The following is an 18,765-nucleotide window of genomic DNA, read 5'->3' on the forward strand; positions in this document are numbered from 1 at the left end:
TCAGATTAGGAATTCAGACTGCTTAAGGCCTTGGGAAACTGCAACTAGGCAGCAGAGAGCTGGTTTCCAAGGAGGAGACTAAGCAAACAATACAGAAGTAGAGCATCCTCTAGAGGTTGTCTCGTCTACCACCCTACTCTGCCTCCTGCTCCCCTAGCCCCAGCAGGCTACCGGGAAGCCAGTGCAGACAGGTGAGTGGGTGTCCTGTTTTTCAAGCTTTCCTGGGAAGGAGAACCTACATTATCTTTCTATAGCCTGGAGCTGGAAAAAGAAGGGAAGGAAAGAACTAACAATAGAGTAACCAACCCACTAACTTCCATTCACTCTCATAACTCAACACGATGAGGCGGGCTGGCTGCCAGCCAGTATTCTCTCCAGAAGCATATAGCTGAAAGGCGGTCAAATCGGAGTGTGGGACCGTGAAAAGAGCACTGGATTGGACATCAAAAGATTGGGGGCGAGGTTAAGGCAAAGGAGCATGAGGGGATTTGGGGGGGGGATAGAAATGTTCAATATGTTGTTTATAACATTTGTCAAAACTCATTTAACTACAAGTTTAAAATGGGTGCACTTTATTGTATATAAATTACACCTCAATAAAGTGGTTTTTAAAAGAAAAAATATGCATTCCAAATCCTGGTCCCACCCTTGTTAACTATGTGACCTGGGACATGTCACCTTAGCCTATCTAATGCCTTAGTTGTCCCATCCTTTCAATAGGGTTAATGATTTCTGTCTTGCTTACCTCACAGAATATTTAAGATCTAATGAGATAATGTACATGAGCCCATTTTAAAAAGCACAAAGTACTAAGCAAATATGAGGTAACTATAATTATGTTTGTTCCATAATACTTGGGACCTCCCTGCTATATATTTCCTGGTGACTTTTTTTTTCTTTTGCTTCTGCTTTTTTTTTTTTTTTTTTTTGAGACAGAGTCTTGCTCTGGGGCTGGAATACAGTGGCATCACTGCAACCTCCAACGCCTGGGCTCAAGCAATCCTCCTGCCTCAGCCTCCCAAGTAGCTGGGACTACAGGCGTTTGCCACCACATCCGGATAATTTTTCTATTTTTTGTAGAGATGGGGTCTCGCTCTGGCTCAGGCTGGTCTCAAACTCCTGGTTATCTTAAGAAGGGAAAATTCTGTTCTATTTAACTGATAATGGTTCAAAAATCTTTCCTCTGGAAAACCTTGACTGAGAACGCTACTTGCTTCAGACTATCTGCTTGCCCACCTCTTCACTAAGTTGTAAATGGAACTTACATTTACACACAGGCCCTGCTGGCTCCCACAGATAAGCACCCCAGCACGGGAGCACAGCCACTGAACACAACGCAGACACCAGGGCAGATACCATTCTATGAAACTGTGTGCTCTTCCCTTCCTGGGGAAATTAGTGAGTTGACATTTTTCACGTTGCCACAGAGAGCTCTTTCTGGCAAAGGAAAAGGAAAAAAAAAAAAAAAAAGGCAGGATCTCCTCACAGAAGGACAAAAGGGGAAAAACACTGAAGCCTGAGCAGTTAGATACAAACCTACCCAGTTAGGAGAATTAGCTCAAAGGGACTGCAAGGATCTATCCCAACAACTTCATTTCACAAATAAGAAAACTAATTCTTATTTGTGAGAGGGCAAGAGCTCAAGGCTAAGCAACATTGTTAAGTAGGTCCAAAGGCAGGTGTCCCAACCTTCTAGCCCCATACACCTGCTTCCTTTCTGCTAAGGTGCCCTCCCTCCCTAAACTGGCACTCAGTAGTCTTAGACCCTTCATCAAAACCATGTACAAGAGACAAATGCAATCTCACACTAAAGTACAAACAAACAAATAGCCTTTTGAGTGAGATACATGGGGGGGAAAAAAACATTTTAAAGAGGTAAAGCTAATAGTAGAAGAGATGTCTTCAGCCCATTTACCTACAGGGAGCCTTGCAACAGCCCTAAAATCACACCCAATCTATGGTTTTGTGCCTAGCTACAGGCAAATAGAGTACCGAAGCTTGAAACTCTTCCAGATAAGTCCAAGTGGGCTTACAAAGAAGTTCAAGTGGGCCTATAGAGTTGAGGGTCTTATCTGCAAGCCTGCCTTACCATCCTATACAGTGTGTGCTATAAGTAGCAACACTGTCCAACAGGAAGGTGTTGCTCATCAAAACTCCACATACACCACTGCCAATGCCACTCTTTCTTGTAAATGCTCAAGTCCGCATGGTACGAATACCATTCATTCTGGTCTCACCTAGTGGAGAGAGAAAACAAGCCTCATGTTTGTCTACCTAGTCCAAGCCACCATCACCGCTCATTCGATCACTACAAGAGTCTTACGACCAGTACCTTTCCTTCCACCTTTTATCCACTACCATTCACTTTCCACACAGCAAGCAGAGTGATATTTAAAAAAGTAAATAAATCAAATGTGTTACTGCCCTGCTTTTTGCCTTCTAGCAGCTTCCCATGGCACTGGGAATCAAATGCAGAGTCCTTATTGTGTGCTCTAGGCTCTGTGCGGCCTGACCCTCCCTGCCTGTTCCACCTCATTCCGTATCCCTCTCCCACTTGCTCACTACCCTCTGGCCACACAGACCTTAAACATACACAGCTCGGTTGCTCCCTCTGCTCCCAGACCTTCCCTGGGCTGGCTCCTTCTTTCTTCTCATCACAGTGTCAGCTCAGGCATCATCTGTAAGAGGCCCTCCCTGACCTTGCATGGTTAAGTATGGTCTACCTCCCTGCCAGCCACTCTCACACCCATCACCTTGCTTCTATTTCCTTCAGACCACTCAACTACCTTAAATTGCCCTGTTAACTATCCATTCATTTGTTGATTGGCTATTTCTCTCACTAAGATTACAGCTCTATGAAAGCAGGAACTTGTTCTATCTTATTGATAACTCTATCTCTAGCACCAGATCAGAGCCTGGTACATAGTAGACATACATTAGTATATATTTTGAGTGCATGAATGAATAATTTTTTTTTAAAACAAAACAAATTGAATATCTTCAAAGACAGGCCAGGGTCCTCTGGTAGGCACCACAGAGACCATGTCCTGGGTCACACCTGCACTCACAAGAAATGCCAACACTGGCATACACTTCACCGACAGGCAAATACCTCTATCAGATGCAGAGGTAAGATCAAGTGCTTCCATCAGGCATTTTCATAATTAATCATCAGCATTCATAGGCTAAGATACCTATAATACCAACTTCAGCATTGATCTGAAGAAAACCTATTCATTTAAACAGACAAAAACATGCTGTCGTTTTCATTTCCATCACAAAGTGTGCCAATGTAGCAGAAACATTTGATTGATTGCAATGCAAGTGGCAATTGATAGGTTTACCAAGGGACAAATAGTCCAACAACAAGTCAAAAGCAGAGAAACCTTTTTCCTTCACTTACGAGGCATAAGTAAGATATTTAAAATACATGAAAATTACTAATAGTTAACATTCTCTTTCAAGAGACACTAACAGTGACACTGTCACCCATTCTGTTTAGAATAAGGTAGGATGTATATGTTAATATATGCGTGTACACGTGTGTATAAATATATATATCTCAAGTAACCAGAAGAAATCCTACTGGGACATTGACTCCACAGCCCAGTAAGTGATACACCACTTCATCTCCATCAAGATCTTACTTCCTGCCCCTATAGAGAATAAATGAGATAACAGAACTAAAAGCACTTTGAGTTTCTAAGAGAAAGAAGCTATAGAAATCCTGACAGAAAAAAAAGAAAAAGTACAAATAGAGTCTCTGAGAGGATAAAAAAAGTGTTGAATAAAAAGAGAGTCAAGGTGTTAATTGCTGAAGAGTCCTTCAGGTTGAAGAGTGGGATCCTTGACTACCTTTCAGTATCCTGCAGCCCCCTCTCTCTCTTCAAGGATCTGCAGTGATTAGGTGCCCCATTCTGATCAGCCTGTTTATTCAGTGGCCTCTCGACAACCCAATGCTAGGTGTTACTCAGGTGTGGCCCAGCCAAGCAGGCCTGCACAAGTTTCCACCACACCCAGGCTTCAGCTTGATAGAAAATGAAAAAGGCCAAAAGAGTTATAATGAGTTGTTAATGATTTAAATGTTCACAGTGATATGCTTGCAAGATAAGACAAAAGGAAGCTAAGAGCAGTGAAACCAAATCAAACCAAGAATACATTCAACAGCGGTGAATGCAATTATACAACCTCTACATAAATTTAGGAAGCTTCTGAAATAGAACGAGGACAGGAAGATCCTAAGGTCCGTCCTTCTGCCTCCACTCAGAAGCCCACCCAAACAAAGTATTCTACCCTTTCCTTTAAACTCTCCTGGAATTCAAAAGCCTTCCCTCGAAATTTTATCTTATTGCACCAGAAACGCTTGGCTCCTGTCTAACGATCCTACCTCTCACCTGCTTACTGAGGACAGGACTAAACTTGAGTTGTTCCCCATAGACAAAAGTACAATGGTTGACACTAAAGATCGCCTATTTGAAGTAAAACTGGTTTTAAGCAGGTTCTCGCACTTCGTGTATTTTTCTAAAACATCCCAACAACACAAGATGAGATTGAAAAATGGCTCCCTTGGCTAGTTGAGAAGGAGTGTAATCTTAAAAAAAAAAAAAAAAAAAAAAATTCCCTAATGGAAGGAATCACCCTGTTAGAGAACAGCAGACACATGCCATTCTTTTGTACAATATTTTTGCAAGTAAATTTGATTTTGTTTACCTAAATTTGTCCAAGTTAGGGATAAAAAGGAATAGTACAACACCAAAACAGATCTATAAGAAAGGCCTCCAATTTCCCATTCTCAGCTCCAAAATAAATTAGTCAGTGTAACATTAAGTCAAGACACTTAGAATACTGCTAAATATGAATGATTCTAGGTCATGGTTAAAATGGCTCTTCAAACTATCAACAAAAACATGGCTTAATCATCTGTGCCCAATACTATGTTAAACACCAGTGGCAGGAACAAAAGAAGTATGAAATAAAATTCCCGTCATCCACACCTAACAATCTAGAGACAGCCTTCAATTAATTTACCAATAGGGTGCATGCATTGCTTAATATAATAACATAATTTGTAAATTTGTTGTTTGAAGTTCAAACACATTTCACCATAAAACGCACGCTATGGTGTTTCAGTTCTCAGGCTGGTAGAAAACCATCTTAGCCCCTAATGTAGTTGAAATAGCAAGTACTGTATGTGCAAATGAAACACGATATAAAAAACTGGTGTAACATTAGAAATATCTGACATGTATATGGTGCTTTGTTAGCCACAAAGAGTTCTTCATACACATAAACTTCACCACAACACTGTGGACAGGGGATTATTTGGTAGTACATGGTAACATTATCAACACTTGAGGAAACTGAAGCACAGAAAGCCTAGAAACTTTTTCAAAGTCACAAAGCTACAAAGTGATGGCAGGACTCTAACGTTGGCCTTCCAACTCCAAATCATTCTCTTTCCACTAGTGTTAAAACTGAATAAGAAATAGGAGCAGAGTATTTTGTTTTGCTTTGTTTTTTAAGACTGGTGTCTGAGAAAGAGGAAATTTTATTTGAGAAAGATGAGGAGGTAAATGGAGACATTTAGTGATTCAAAAGAAGGCTTAGGGGCACTTTTAGAAGCTTTCAAGGTTGAAAGCACGGGTGTTAATTGCTTTCATTTCACTTCGGTGCCTTGTGGCCAGGCTTTTCCTTCTTTCAGTTTTCTCACTGAGGCTTTTCAAGTTCAACTGCCATGATTAGGATATGTTTGGTTTGGGTTTCAATTCATGAACAGGAATACACCATCAGCAAGAAGATTTTGAAAAGATTTCCTTAATGTAACTGGATAAGCACTGGAAAAGACGAGGGAAGAAGTGGTTGAAGACAAACCTGTGTATGAGAAAGCTGACTGGGGCGGAATTAACTGGGTGGATAACCTTGAAAAGGAGGCAAAGGGGGAAGGGGGCTGAGGGAGGGTATTTTTCTATTAAAGAGGCATGGGGACTGATGTTGAGTGAGCCCTCACCACTGTCCCATCAGGCCAGGGCAGCTGGGCAGGAAGGCAGAGGAAGAAGAAGGTAGCAGCAGCCACAATTCGGCTATGCATAAACATGGGTCTTCCCCCAACCCTCACCCCATGAGGGTCTATAGTTGAGATGACATCTATGAAATCAGCAGGTGACAATACAAATAATTCCACATCTATGCCTTCTAAAAAAATCCCTCTAATCGAATAAAAGTACAAAGAGTTTCATTCATTCATCCAATAAACATTTACTATATGCCAAGCACTGCAGTAGACGCTAAAAAACCACGATAAATAAGAAGAGTCTCTGCCCTCAAGGAGTTCATAGTTTAGCAGGCAAGAAAGATGTGTAAACAAATAAATGCAAAATATGCAATTGGTACGAGCTTATCTAGTTAAATACCAAGTACAGCATTGGCACAGTCACACTTCAAGCATGGACAGTGCCCAGTAGGTTTTCCAACTTGCTCAACTTGGCAGATTTGCTATTTATCACTTACCCATCCGTATACAGAGGCCCACATTAATACTCAGGCCAAATCTCCATTATTAATCACATATTTACCAGCTAAGTCACTTTTCTGATGTCTACCCTGCCCAAGTCTGTTTTGTTTCTAAGGGGGAGGAATGTGTGTGTTCATAAATCTTGCCCAAATTATGTAAGAGCAACCTGAACCTGGGGTGGTGCAAAAGGGGTTCAACACAACATGGCATGTCATTTCAAGCATGGCCCAGAAAGCAACAGGAGATTGCCTTGAACAAACACACTTGAGCTGATGTTATGTAGGTCAAGTCCCATTAAAACAAACACCAAGAGACTGTCCACCTTCTTGTGTCACAGCAAATAAAATCTTAATTTATATTTGTTTGAGCTATGTAATTTACAAAGCTGATGCACAAGCATTGCATCATTTAGTCAATACAACCACCTCTAGATGTAGGAATTATATGTTGGTCTTATATCTGAAGAGGCTGAAGTCAGGAAAGATTAGGGATTTACCCCAGGGCCATGCAGTTGATGTCAAGGGTCAAAGCTGGGTCTGGTACCCAAGCCTTCTGACTTCCAGCTGGGTGTTTTCTCCTACCAAACTGCATCTTTTATAAGGTTTTTTTTTTTTTTTTTTTTTGAGACAGAGTCTCACTCTGTTGCCCGGGCTAGAGTGAGTGCCGTGACGTCAGCCTAGCTCACAGCAACCTCAAACTCCTGGGCTCAAGCGATCCTACTGCCTCAGCCTCCCGAGTAGCTGGGACTACAGGCATGCGCCACCATGCCCAGCTAATTTTTTCTATATATATTTTAGTTGGCCAGATAATTTCTGTCTATTTTTAGTAGAGACGGGGTCTCGCTTTTGCTCAGGCTGGTCTCGAACTTCTGACCTCGAGCGATCCACCTGCCTCGGCCTCCCAGAGTGCTAGGATTACAGGCGTGAGCCACCGCGCCCGGCCCCAAACTGCATCTTAAAATTCCCAAGCCAATCGTGCATAATCTTTGTTACACAGGAAGGAAAAAAAAAAAGAGGATAATAATTCTTATAGTCTCCTTGGATCCAATACACCAGAAGAGAAGTACTCCAGACTACTCTCCTCAAAACAGAAATAACACTATAAAATTCAAAGCTTTTGAAGGTGAGGATAGAATACATTAGGTTTGAATGCCAATATCTGAAGTATATTTTCCTATAAATAGCTTTAGCCTAATCTCCTCTTTCAACAAGTCCTACATTACAAACTCCAATCAAATCCACTATCAAAGAGCCATCTCACCATCCCCAAGTTTATTCAAATTCAGGAGATTAGCCACTCCTGCCTCCACACCCTGAAACAGCACCAGTACCACCCAGTTATGTTTTGCTGAACTCAGCCTCTCCCACACTCCCTGGGCTGTCTTTAAAATAATTTGTCCATTAGCCAGCTCTTCAGTCACCCATGGGAGCTCAGGTGGTAGAGGATGGTGGCAGGGCTTCACTTGACCTTTCTGTAATTCACAGCTGACCCTCAGAAGGGGCTTCCAACCCAACTTAGAGCAGGCCAGCTCAGAATTCAAGTTTTTCCTTTCCTTGTTTAGCTGTGCTCATCTCCTACAAGGTGTGGGTTAAAGAAAATGCTATTAATTCCAGAATCCAAACGCACAATCTCCTTCAAGGGAGAACACTTCTCAAACTGAAATTTAAAGAAGCTGCAAAGGAGGTCAGGTATTTGGCATGTACGGGAGGTGTCATCTATTTCACAGTTTCTCTGCAACATTCCCAATTTAGAAGAAAGGAAAATGACAGGTTTAATGAAAGGGGGGATGAGGGGGTGGCATTGTCACTTGCCTAATGAAATTCCTGCTTGAATGGAACTGTCATCTCAAACTCAGGATTTCTAAAATAACGCTCATTCTCTCATCACCTGCAGCATCTCTTCCTGATTTCCTCACGTCTATTTCTGCCATTACCACCGTCATTCTCCCTGTCTCCCAAACTAGAAACCTCAGGCATTCCTGACTCTTACCTCACCCCTAGTCCCCACACCCGTCTCTGCAACTTATTTTCCTACCTTAGTGGTATCTCTTGATTATAGTGTGGTCAAACATGGTACTGAGGGTAAAACAACAAGCAGGCCTTGGAGTTAAACAGATCTGAGCTGCAGTCCCCTCTCCACCATGGTTCAACCATGGTTCACCCTAATCTCGGATCATCTGCCCAAACTCAAGTTTCTTGTGCAGTAAATGGAGAATCACGCTTCCCCATAGGTGGCTCTAAGAACTGATCACATTTAGCAACATACTCATAGCACCCACCCGCAGGGCCTGGCACAGACTAGCATACACTGTACAGACAGGAGCAAGCCTCCCTTCCCAGCCAGGCTACCCAGAGCAACCAGGGAGTCCCTGTGAAACATGACTTCATCACAACACTCTTCAACTCAGACTGCCTCCATTGTTCTCCCACTGCCTCAGTATAGGGCCAGAGCCTGGCTGACCTTCAAGATCATCAAAAACTACCCAGCTCCATCTTACTACTCTGTCTATGACTCCTCTGCTCCAGCCAAAGAGTCTACTCACTCATTCAGCGCACATTTATTGGGTACCGACCACATGCAAACATGGTGCTGGATGCTGGGAATGTTGAAATGAAAGGCTGCCCACTGCCCACCCTCAAAGAATTCACAAGCCTTCTGGTAGTGAGTGTGGTCTGGTGGGGAGGGAGCATGGGGTAGGGGTGCGGGTGGATAAAACCATCATTGTATTAGGGTGTAGGAAGTGATGCAGGAGCGGTAAGCATGGTGGGGGCTGTGGGAACACCACTGAGGGAAGACACACTGCCTCTGTTCTTTCCTCCTACTCTCCACTTAGCCAAATCCTACTCCATAAATCAACGTCTTATTCATTCTGGCCCACACCTCTCCCATCTTGGAATTCCTCAAGTTCTTATCGACACCACTCATTTTCAGTCATCCACTGGCTGATGTCATTTCTTGTATTGCTGTGGGTTCACTTTTTTAAAATTACTTTTCATATGTGTAGGCTGTTTTTCTCCACTGGTTTATATGATCATAGAGGATAAGGCCTAGACTCTAGACAGCTCTAAATCTCTCACAGAAACTACATAATAATCATTTGCGGCATAGGTAATATATTTGGAACCACCTACAACCACAAAATAACGCATACTCTTCCCCTCACTGCTAGGTCCTGACTTGTGCACGGCTCACCCTTTTCATCCAACCCAAGATGAGAGAGAAGACCCCTGGCTGTCTCTGAAAAACATTTCAAAATATAATTTGCTAAAACAGTAGTTTTTGACTTTAAAAAAAATTTAAGGGTAAAAGGTTATTCAAATAAAATATCAGGTGGACACACAGTAAATATTGTAAACATATGAGCAGAGCTGTTTTGGTTGGAGCTGTTGTGATAGCCTAGTGCTGCCTTCCTCAAAAGGGAAAACATTCAAGTCCCTCGCTGCCAAGAACCCCTGTTGTACAACCAGGGCCAGCACCACTAAAGCACGATGGAGAATTCATCTTGCCCACAAATAGGTATAAATTACATATATGTACAAATGAGACATTGCAAATGAATGGGGGAAAAGATGGACCCTTCAATAAACGTAGCTGGGACAAACAGCCATATGGAATATAAAATAAAGTTAGGTTCCTACCTCACACCATTCACAAAAATAAATTCCTTGCTTATTCAAGACAGATATGTGAGGGCCAGGCGTGGTGGCTCATGCCTATGATCCTAGCACTCTGGGAGGCCAAGGTGGGAGGATAGCTTGAGGTCAGAAGTTCGAGACCAGCCTCAGGAAGAGCAAGACCCTGTCTCTACTAAAAATAGAAAGAAATTAGCTGGACAACTAAAAATAGAAAAAGTTAGCCAGGCATGGTGCCACACACCTGTAGTCCCAGCTACTGGAGAGGTTGAGGCAGGAGGATCGCTTGAGCCCAGAAGTAAGAAGTTGCTGTGAGCTAGGCTGATGCCATGGCACTCTAGCCTGGGCAACAAATCAAGCCTCGGTCTCAAAAAAAAAAAAAACAGATATGTGAGAAGCAACACTCTAAAACTTTTATAAGAAAATATAGAAGAATATCCTTATGATTTCAGGATAGGAAAAGTTTTGTGTATGTGTGTGTGTTTTAAGTAAGTCCAGAGAATAAAGAAAAAGTTAGATAGATCTGACTATATTAAAATTTGGAATTTCCTATACATCAAAGAATTCAATAAAAAGTTAAAAGATAAGCCAACTCTGGGAGAAGGTATCGAAATCCACAATCAACAAATGATGAGTAACCAGAATATATAAGGAATACCTACACATCCATAATAAGAAAATGAAAGACAATTTAAAAGAACTAGCTCTAGATTGCAACTTAAGAACTACTCTGGTGGACACCCAATAAACATCGTAAACATAAGAGCAGAGCTGTTCTGGTTGGAGCTGTTGTGAAAGCCTCCAGCTCCATTCTCCCAGAGATTAAAGGACAGAACACAATGAGGTGACATCTTGTCCCCCTTATACATGTTTTTATATTTTATTCAGTTTGTAATATTCATTACCATTTATTTATCTCAGTTTATATAACAAACCTGGGATATAGGCAGAACATATATTATGCCATTTTACTGATAAGAAAATTGAGACTCAAGAAGTTAAATGATCAGTCCAAAGACATATATATATCTCTTCCCTAGTGAGAAGCAAAACCTGGTTTTCTACCTTTTAATTCATAATCTTTCCACAAAAAAAAAAAAAACTACCTCTACTTTTTAAAAAACACCTATTCACATAAAATCTGTACATGAATGTTCACAGCAGCTTTATTCAGAATAAACCAAAATTGGAAACAACCTGTGTCCTTCAATAGATGAAGGGTTAGATTATCATACATTCATATCATGGAATACTACTCAGCAATAAAGAAGAATGCACTATTGATAACACACAACAATCTGCATGAATCTCCAGAGAATGACGCTGAGAGGAAAAAAAAAAAAAAAAAAAGGCCAAGGCTACATGCTTTTGATTCCATTTTCATCATATTCTTGAAATGACAGAAATTATAGACATGAGAACAGATTAGTGGTTGCCAGTGTTAAGGACTTAGGACCAAGGTGGGCTGGGATGAGGCAGTGAAGGTGGGTGGCAGAAAAGGACAAGATGAGGGATCCTTGTAGTGATAAAATTGTTTAGAATTTTGACTGTATCAATGTCAGTGTCCTGATTGTGACATTGTACTATAGTTTCTCAGGATGTTAACAATCAGGGGAAACTAAGTAAAGGGTATGTGCAATCTCTATATTATTTCTTACAACTACATGTGAATGTACAATTATCTCAAAATAAAATATTGCAAAAAAAATAAAAACAAAAACAAAACAAGGCCCAAAATCTTCCTGCCCTGTTGTAGTACCATTCCGAGGTTAAAAGAGATAAAGTATGGGAAGGCACTTCACAGATTGCCATGTGCCCCATACATATTAGTTAACAATCATCATCTTCCTCCAGCAACCAGCCTCATCACCATTACTCATTGTTAGACTATTCCCTTGTCCATAGGGCCTTCAACATCCCTCTACTGTGACCCTAACACTATACTGTGTAATCTGTCCATCCCTCTTGCTAGTGTTTGAATGCCCTCTCCAAAACTCATGTTGAAACTTGATCACCAGTGTGAGGCCTCTGAGAGGTGACTGGATCATGAAGGCTTTGGATTAACAGGATTAATAGGTTATCATGGGAGTGGAACTAGTATTTGTAAGAAGAGGAAAAGAGACCTGGAGCAGCAAGTTAGCAGGCTAAGGCCCCCCACCATGTGATATCCTGTACCACCTCAGGACTCTTCAAAGAAGCTTCACCAGCAAGAAAGCCTTCGCCAGATTCAGCTCCCAGTCTTGGACTTCCCAGCCTCAAGAATTGTAAGAAATAAATGTTTCTTTATAACTACCCAGTTTCAAATATTCTATCATAACCAACAGGAAATGGACTAAGACACCTTAATAGGCTGAAGCTCCTTAAAGGCAGAAACCTTTTTATCTCTGTATGCCCACAACCTAGCATAGCACAAAACACATAGTAGATGCTAAATAAATGGGTGCCGGGTTGAAATTAGCTCATGATCTTCTTGTTCCATACAAAGTGCCCCAACACTGGAAGGAGTAAGGAGGGGAAAGGACTGGGAAGAAGAACACTCCAGTAGCCTTGAGCCAACGCCTTCAAAGTTTTATTAATAGTCTCCTCCTTCCCGAGTTGCTAAGAACCAAATGAAGCAAAGGTCTGCACAGAGGGTGTGGAGGCAGCAACAAAAACATGAGTTCAATTCATCAGGCCTCTTCTTTATTCTACTTCAAGCTCTGCAAATGAAGGAATTGACCATTTATAGTTTGGGTCACTGGAACAAGATGGGAAGGTGGGCTGTGGTGCACTCTTTTGGAAAAGATTTTAAAGGTTAGCTGACAGCCCTTTTCCTGAAATGATTAGACTGAAGAATTGCCTGGGGGCAGAAGAATGTATTAAATGATCTGTCGAGATCACTCAGAGACCGCACACTCTCTGCCTAGGCAAACATATTTGGCTGGTGGGGTGGGGTGGGGGTTCCCACGCCCTGAAAACAATGCCAGCTCCTCACTCCTACTCCAAATAGTTTCGAGCATAAAAAAACACAAGCAGTTGCTTTGCTGCTCCTAACGTTATCGGATAATTTTTCAAATTCTTACTCAATTACATATCACACTCTTATCTGCAATCTCCACAGGCCAAATAGCCCTGCTTTCACATCATGCCCACTAAGCCTGCAGAACACAAGTAACCCTCGCAAGTAATTCCAGCTCTCATAAACATGAGATCGTTTTACATTAAGTTTTGTAAGAGTGTTTGTGTGTATGGGGTGTGTGTGTGTGTGTGTGCGCGCACGCACGAGCGGGTGCATATGAAATGCCTTTTCTTCTAGGAAGAGTAAGGAGGAGATCTGAGGCAAGGGAAGGTTAGAAAGTTGGGAGGGTTTTGTTTCTGCCTAGATAATGATTAACCTTTTTGCTGCTGAATCCAGAAGAGCTGGCCTTTCTGGACTGGCAGTCCTGTTCCCTGGCCAAAGCAGCAAAAGAAAGCTCATAGGAACACATTTATTCTTAGAAAGAAGTAACTCAAATAAATCCGTTTCAGCTTTGGCAGTGGGTGCAGTACTGTTGTTTTAAGGAGAACTAGGTGTTTCAAAATTGTGTTGGTACTGGCCTTAAAATATCCAGATCAAGAACCTCATTAATCAAAGTAACATGTCATCCACCCAAAATGCTTTGCTGTTTGGTTTAAAATTGCTGACAGCAAAGAATTGAGATAACTTACATCACCACGAATCACTGAATAAATAAAAGAGATGAAGAGATACAGCACAATTGACCCCAACAATGTCTAAAACACAATGCCTATTAGTGTCGTTTAAAAATGAAACCTTAAATCAGGAGTAAGAGAGGAGTAGAAAGAACCATGGCATCTAATCTCTGGTTTCTATCCTTCCCCAGATTGGGAACAGTAATCAACATCTAGACTCTACATGACAACTCACTTTACGATAATCATTTTTTGTTCATATGCCCTAAAAATGATGAAGCAAGGAACTAGTAATCCATCTTTTCACTTTCCAGCTGAGAAATTGAGAATCCCCAAGGTAGAATGACTTATCCAACATTACACAGCTAGTCCTCTATTACCCTACAACTCTCCCTCCCTATGAATGATATTTTTTAAATGCTGTAATGATAAAACTATGAACTCTCATAATTATTAATAGTACTCATTTTAAAATAACAGACTGTTACTTAGCCTATTCATTAGGTGAAAAGAAAACAAACATAAACATGAAAACATTTCAACTCCATATTACAGCATACTTCATCACAATCCTCCAAGAAATCCCTTAGTTAACAAAGGGCCTAATGTACGAAGAGGGGTATAAGAAGCACGAGGCCATCCTACATCCTACGAGGGCCTGAAGTCACTTCCCCCACAGCCCAGATGTCTAGATTAACCCTCCGTCAGTTCCACATCCACACCACCACCCCCAGTTTGTCCCAGCCCAGATGTTAGGGATGAAAAGCCTCCCACTTCCTTATTATTTAATTTTCACGAAAAACAATCAATCAACTTCCTTTTTCTTTTTCTTTTAAATTCAAGCACTGCACACAGTAACATAAATGTCTATAATGCCAAGAGTTACACAAATTCCATTTCTGGCCTAGTGGATAAGGAAAACCATACAAACCAGTTATAGCAGGGAATTTTCACACTGTCAAAGTCCCTGAGCTCCTTAGAAGTCAAAGGTTTAATATAGTTATCCTGACTGAAGCATTCATTGTTCCTAGTGATCCAGTCACAAGTCCACCAGTAGATCCATTGAGTAACTGTTCCTTCTCTCGATTTCTCCAGCTGAGGCACATCTTATATTAAATCATGATACCTAACCAAGCATCACTTCCACCGCTCTCCACGCCAGCTGCCACTCTGCCACCACCTGGGGTCCACCTTCCATATGAAAGCAAAGGCCATGCAGGCTTGGCAAGCTCTGAGACTAGGGAGAATGTTATTTTGTACTTACAAGTGTGCCTGCTTAAAAGGGACAACATCATCATCTTCAATATCTTAAATAAGCAAGAATCATAAAAGCTGGGAGGATATTAGAAATTTTCTAATTTAACCCCTAATTTCCTAGATAAGAAAACCAAGGCATAGTCAGATCAAGTATGTATGGAACAGGAAGACATTTAAGACATTATAGTAGCCCTTTTTTTGTACCAAGATACTGGGAAATGAGAACAATCAACTAAATGTGTACAATATTTCATGGTTTCAAAGGCCTTTCAAGTGAATTCTTCCATTTGAGCCTAACAACAGTGTTAAGTCAATCTGGGTTCATACTCTGTCTTCATCACTTACTAGCTATATGCTCTGGAACAAGTTATTTAACCTTCGTTGTGCTTCATCTGTAAAATGGGGATAATAAGCATAGCTACCTCATAGGGCTGTTGGGAAATACATGAGTCAATATATGTAAAGCACTTAAAATAGAGCTGAGACATAAGAAGCACTCAATAGATATTAGCCAAGAATTTTTGGCCCTTGATAATAATAAAATTGTTGGTCAAGAATCTTATAGATGAGGAAACTAGGGGTTTTAAGACCTTAGGTGAGTTATCCCCCAAATCACAGTAGTAAATAACAAAGCCAAACTAGAACTCAAGCTTTCTGCCTCCCAATCCAGCACTCTTTCCCTTGAAACCATTCTATGTATTAACAAAATCCTGTAGTTCAATTTGTTAGGAAGTACTCTATTGTACAAAAAGAAATATTGCTCCAAAACGGGTACCTCAGTCAAGATGCCTCCCCAAAGAACAACAGTATATTCATTGCATCAGATCTGCTCCAGTATCCTCCCCCCAAAAAATTAACACACACACACAGTCTAGTGGGAAAAGGGAGCAGATTTCTAAAGGATTTCAATTTTTGGAGAAATTGTTGCTAACTCCTCAGAAACAGGATGTATTTCTGAAAGCTCATGGCATGGTATGTCTTGGCCAGGCTCATGTTTTTGAGTCCCTTTGTTTTCTGTGCGTTGTCTTCCTGTGGAGCCCTGGCCACCCAGCCACCCACAGCTGCCAGGGTCATCTTCTCCAGGGAGAGCATTCAGACCTGCCTATCATGTTGTGATTCTAAATGCAGGATCTGGGCTCAAACAGCAAAGACAAGGTCCCAACTTTCTTTGGTGACTTTGGTGACAATGCCTTTTGAGTCACCTGCCCACTGATTAATGCATTTTTAGAAGATATGGTTAAAAGTAAAAAACAAAAAAACAAAAGGACTCTGCCTTCTCCCTAACAGATGGTATCCTAAAATACACACAAAAATGGAGGAACACTTCTCAGCTGTTTTTGCTTCCTCACAAATATATATTTCAAGTTCAGAACCATTCATTCACAATGCATGAATAAAGTCACGGCTATTTAATACGAAATGACTTGAAAAACCAGAAGGGAGAGTTTTCCTGTTTGTCCCTTTGGACCTTTCCTCCCCACGTTTACCATAGATCATTCAGCTGCTTCTAATCAGGCAATAGCTGTCCCCAAACCCTGCTTCAAAAAAGTATCACAACAGTTTTCTTTTCAAGTCAACCCTGTTTTAACTCCTGGTCAAGACAGACTTAAACATTCTCAAATTTAGACTTTGAGTATCTGTTAAAAATGGTGACTAAATCCTAGACAAATGCAGACTGTATTTTGCTTCCATTACAGAAAGCCTTACATTTGTTTTAAACTCTTGGGAATTTCAGAGTTAATATTTTTTCTTGGTTTCTAAGGTAAGAGACTTGATTGAAGAAATTTCGTCAACTCAAGTAGAGCTCTAGGGCAGTGATTCTAAAAAGGGCAGAGGGGGTAATAAATAAGCAGAAACATACACCCTTGGTGTATGTGTGGGGGGGCCTCTATAATGCTATATAGTTTATCCTTATCCTTGTGTAATGAGAACATATTCACAATGTTTAACCTATTTCAAATGTCAAATAACATTAACATAGGGAATGGGCTTTTCATTGGAGTCGGGGAGAACTGCAGAAGCATGGCATCGTGGTACTTGTCACATCCAACATCAGGAAACAGTTCAATTCAGTTTACAAACATTTTAGTGCTTACTATGTACCAGAAGCTGCACATGCAGAAATGAGTAAAAGTTCTTTCCGGAAGGTGCTCAGTGAGTTGTAAACAAAGAGATGTAAATGAAGAGATTACAATGTAATATGATGAGTGCCATAATACAAGTATGCACAAGGACATCGCAGAGGAGATGCTGAGGGTGCATTGACTAACCCTGTGCAGAGAGCAAGGGGAAATGCTGAGGAACCCTGCCTGGGATCCCACACAGGATTACTGTGCAGAAAACAAGGCTAAGCAGGGAAGCAGGGAAGGCTTTCTGGAGGTAGTGGCATTTGACCTGGGCTTTCAAGGATGAATAAGTTTTCCAGGTTCAAGGAAAAGAACCCATTCCAAAGAGAGGACACACCACGGATAAAGCACAAAGCATGACATAACATGATATAGGAAGGAAATTAGAGGCAGTTCCACCACGGATAAAGCACAAAGCATGACATAACATGATATAGGAAGGAAATTAGAGGCAGTTCAGCTCTACAGTAGTATAAAATATAAGCAGGGGAAATGGGAATTAATGAATATAAAATCTTTTATGTTATGACCTTAGCAAAAAAGTAAGAGTATTTTAATCACTTTGGTGATATTGTGCAAGATATACTGTCCAGATGAAATTAAGAAACTATTTCTAAAAGATTATTTGCAATATTCTAGGTCATCCATTTATTCATTCATTATTGCAATCAATAAATATTTACCGATTTGAGCTACAGCAGTGTTCTAGACACATTTCCTATATGAAGGAACCTCATAATGAGAGTTTTTTTGTTTAACATTTAATATTTGCCATACACTGAGCCAGCACTTTAAACATAATTGCAATAAACAGCAAGGTAGGTCTTGTTATGACCACAGAAGAGGAAGCTTGGAAGAGAAGTTGAGTGACTTGAGCAAGGTCATAGAACAAGGTGATATTGACAAGACTCCAACTGAGGGATGGTTCCACAGCCTATACTGTTTGCACTGTACTATACAACCTCAAAACATTCCCACCAGAAGACTAGTAGAAGAGAGAAGAATGAAATACAAATATGCCAGACATAAGACAGTACAAGATCAATGCCACATGAGATCTATTAAGAGAAGCTGTGTGGGTAAAATAGAGAGGAGGGTCATTTCTGGTGAGAGTGATTACAGAAGGCATCTCAGAAAAGTTGGGCTTTACCAGGAAGGTGAGATTTCAGTAAGTGAAGATGTGGGGTGGGCAGCAAGAAAGGGGCATTCCATAAACAGCATTCAGAACACAGACTCTGGTGACAGTTGAGGTTCTAATTCCTGTTCCATCCTTCACCAGACCCTGGGTGAGTAACTGAACGTCTTACATCTCACTGTCCTTATCAGCAAAATGGGATAACAGAAATACATTCCTCCCAAAGTTGGAGTAAGGATTATTTACATAAAGAATAATGCCCCAAATGAATAGCAAAATGTTACCTAATAGTATATATGTGTTTAAAATGGCAAACAAGACAGGTAGGCTTCTAGTCCTCTCAAGGTAAAATGAGAAATATGGTTGAAATGATAAGTTGCACCCAGATTGAGGACTGAGCTCATGTCTACCTGAGAAAGCTGTTCTCTATTC

General features: G+C 40.9%; 1 protein-coding gene across 7 annotated transcripts in view; it reads right to left on the minus strand.

Moving 5' to 3' along the window:
• The window catches only part of SRGAP2 (SLIT-ROBO Rho GTPase activating protein 2), a 223,459-nt gene that overhangs the window by 195,172 nt on the left and 9,522 nt on the right, over positions 1-18,765 (minus strand). The gene's annotated exons all lie outside the window — the stretch shown is intronic.

This window comes from Eulemur rufifrons, chromosome 27 (assembly GCF_041146395.1).
Source record: "Eulemur rufifrons isolate Redbay chromosome 27, OSU_ERuf_1, whole genome shotgun sequence".
NCBI classification, from domain to species: Eukaryota; Metazoa; Chordata; class Mammalia; order Primates; family Lemuridae; genus Eulemur; species Eulemur rufifrons.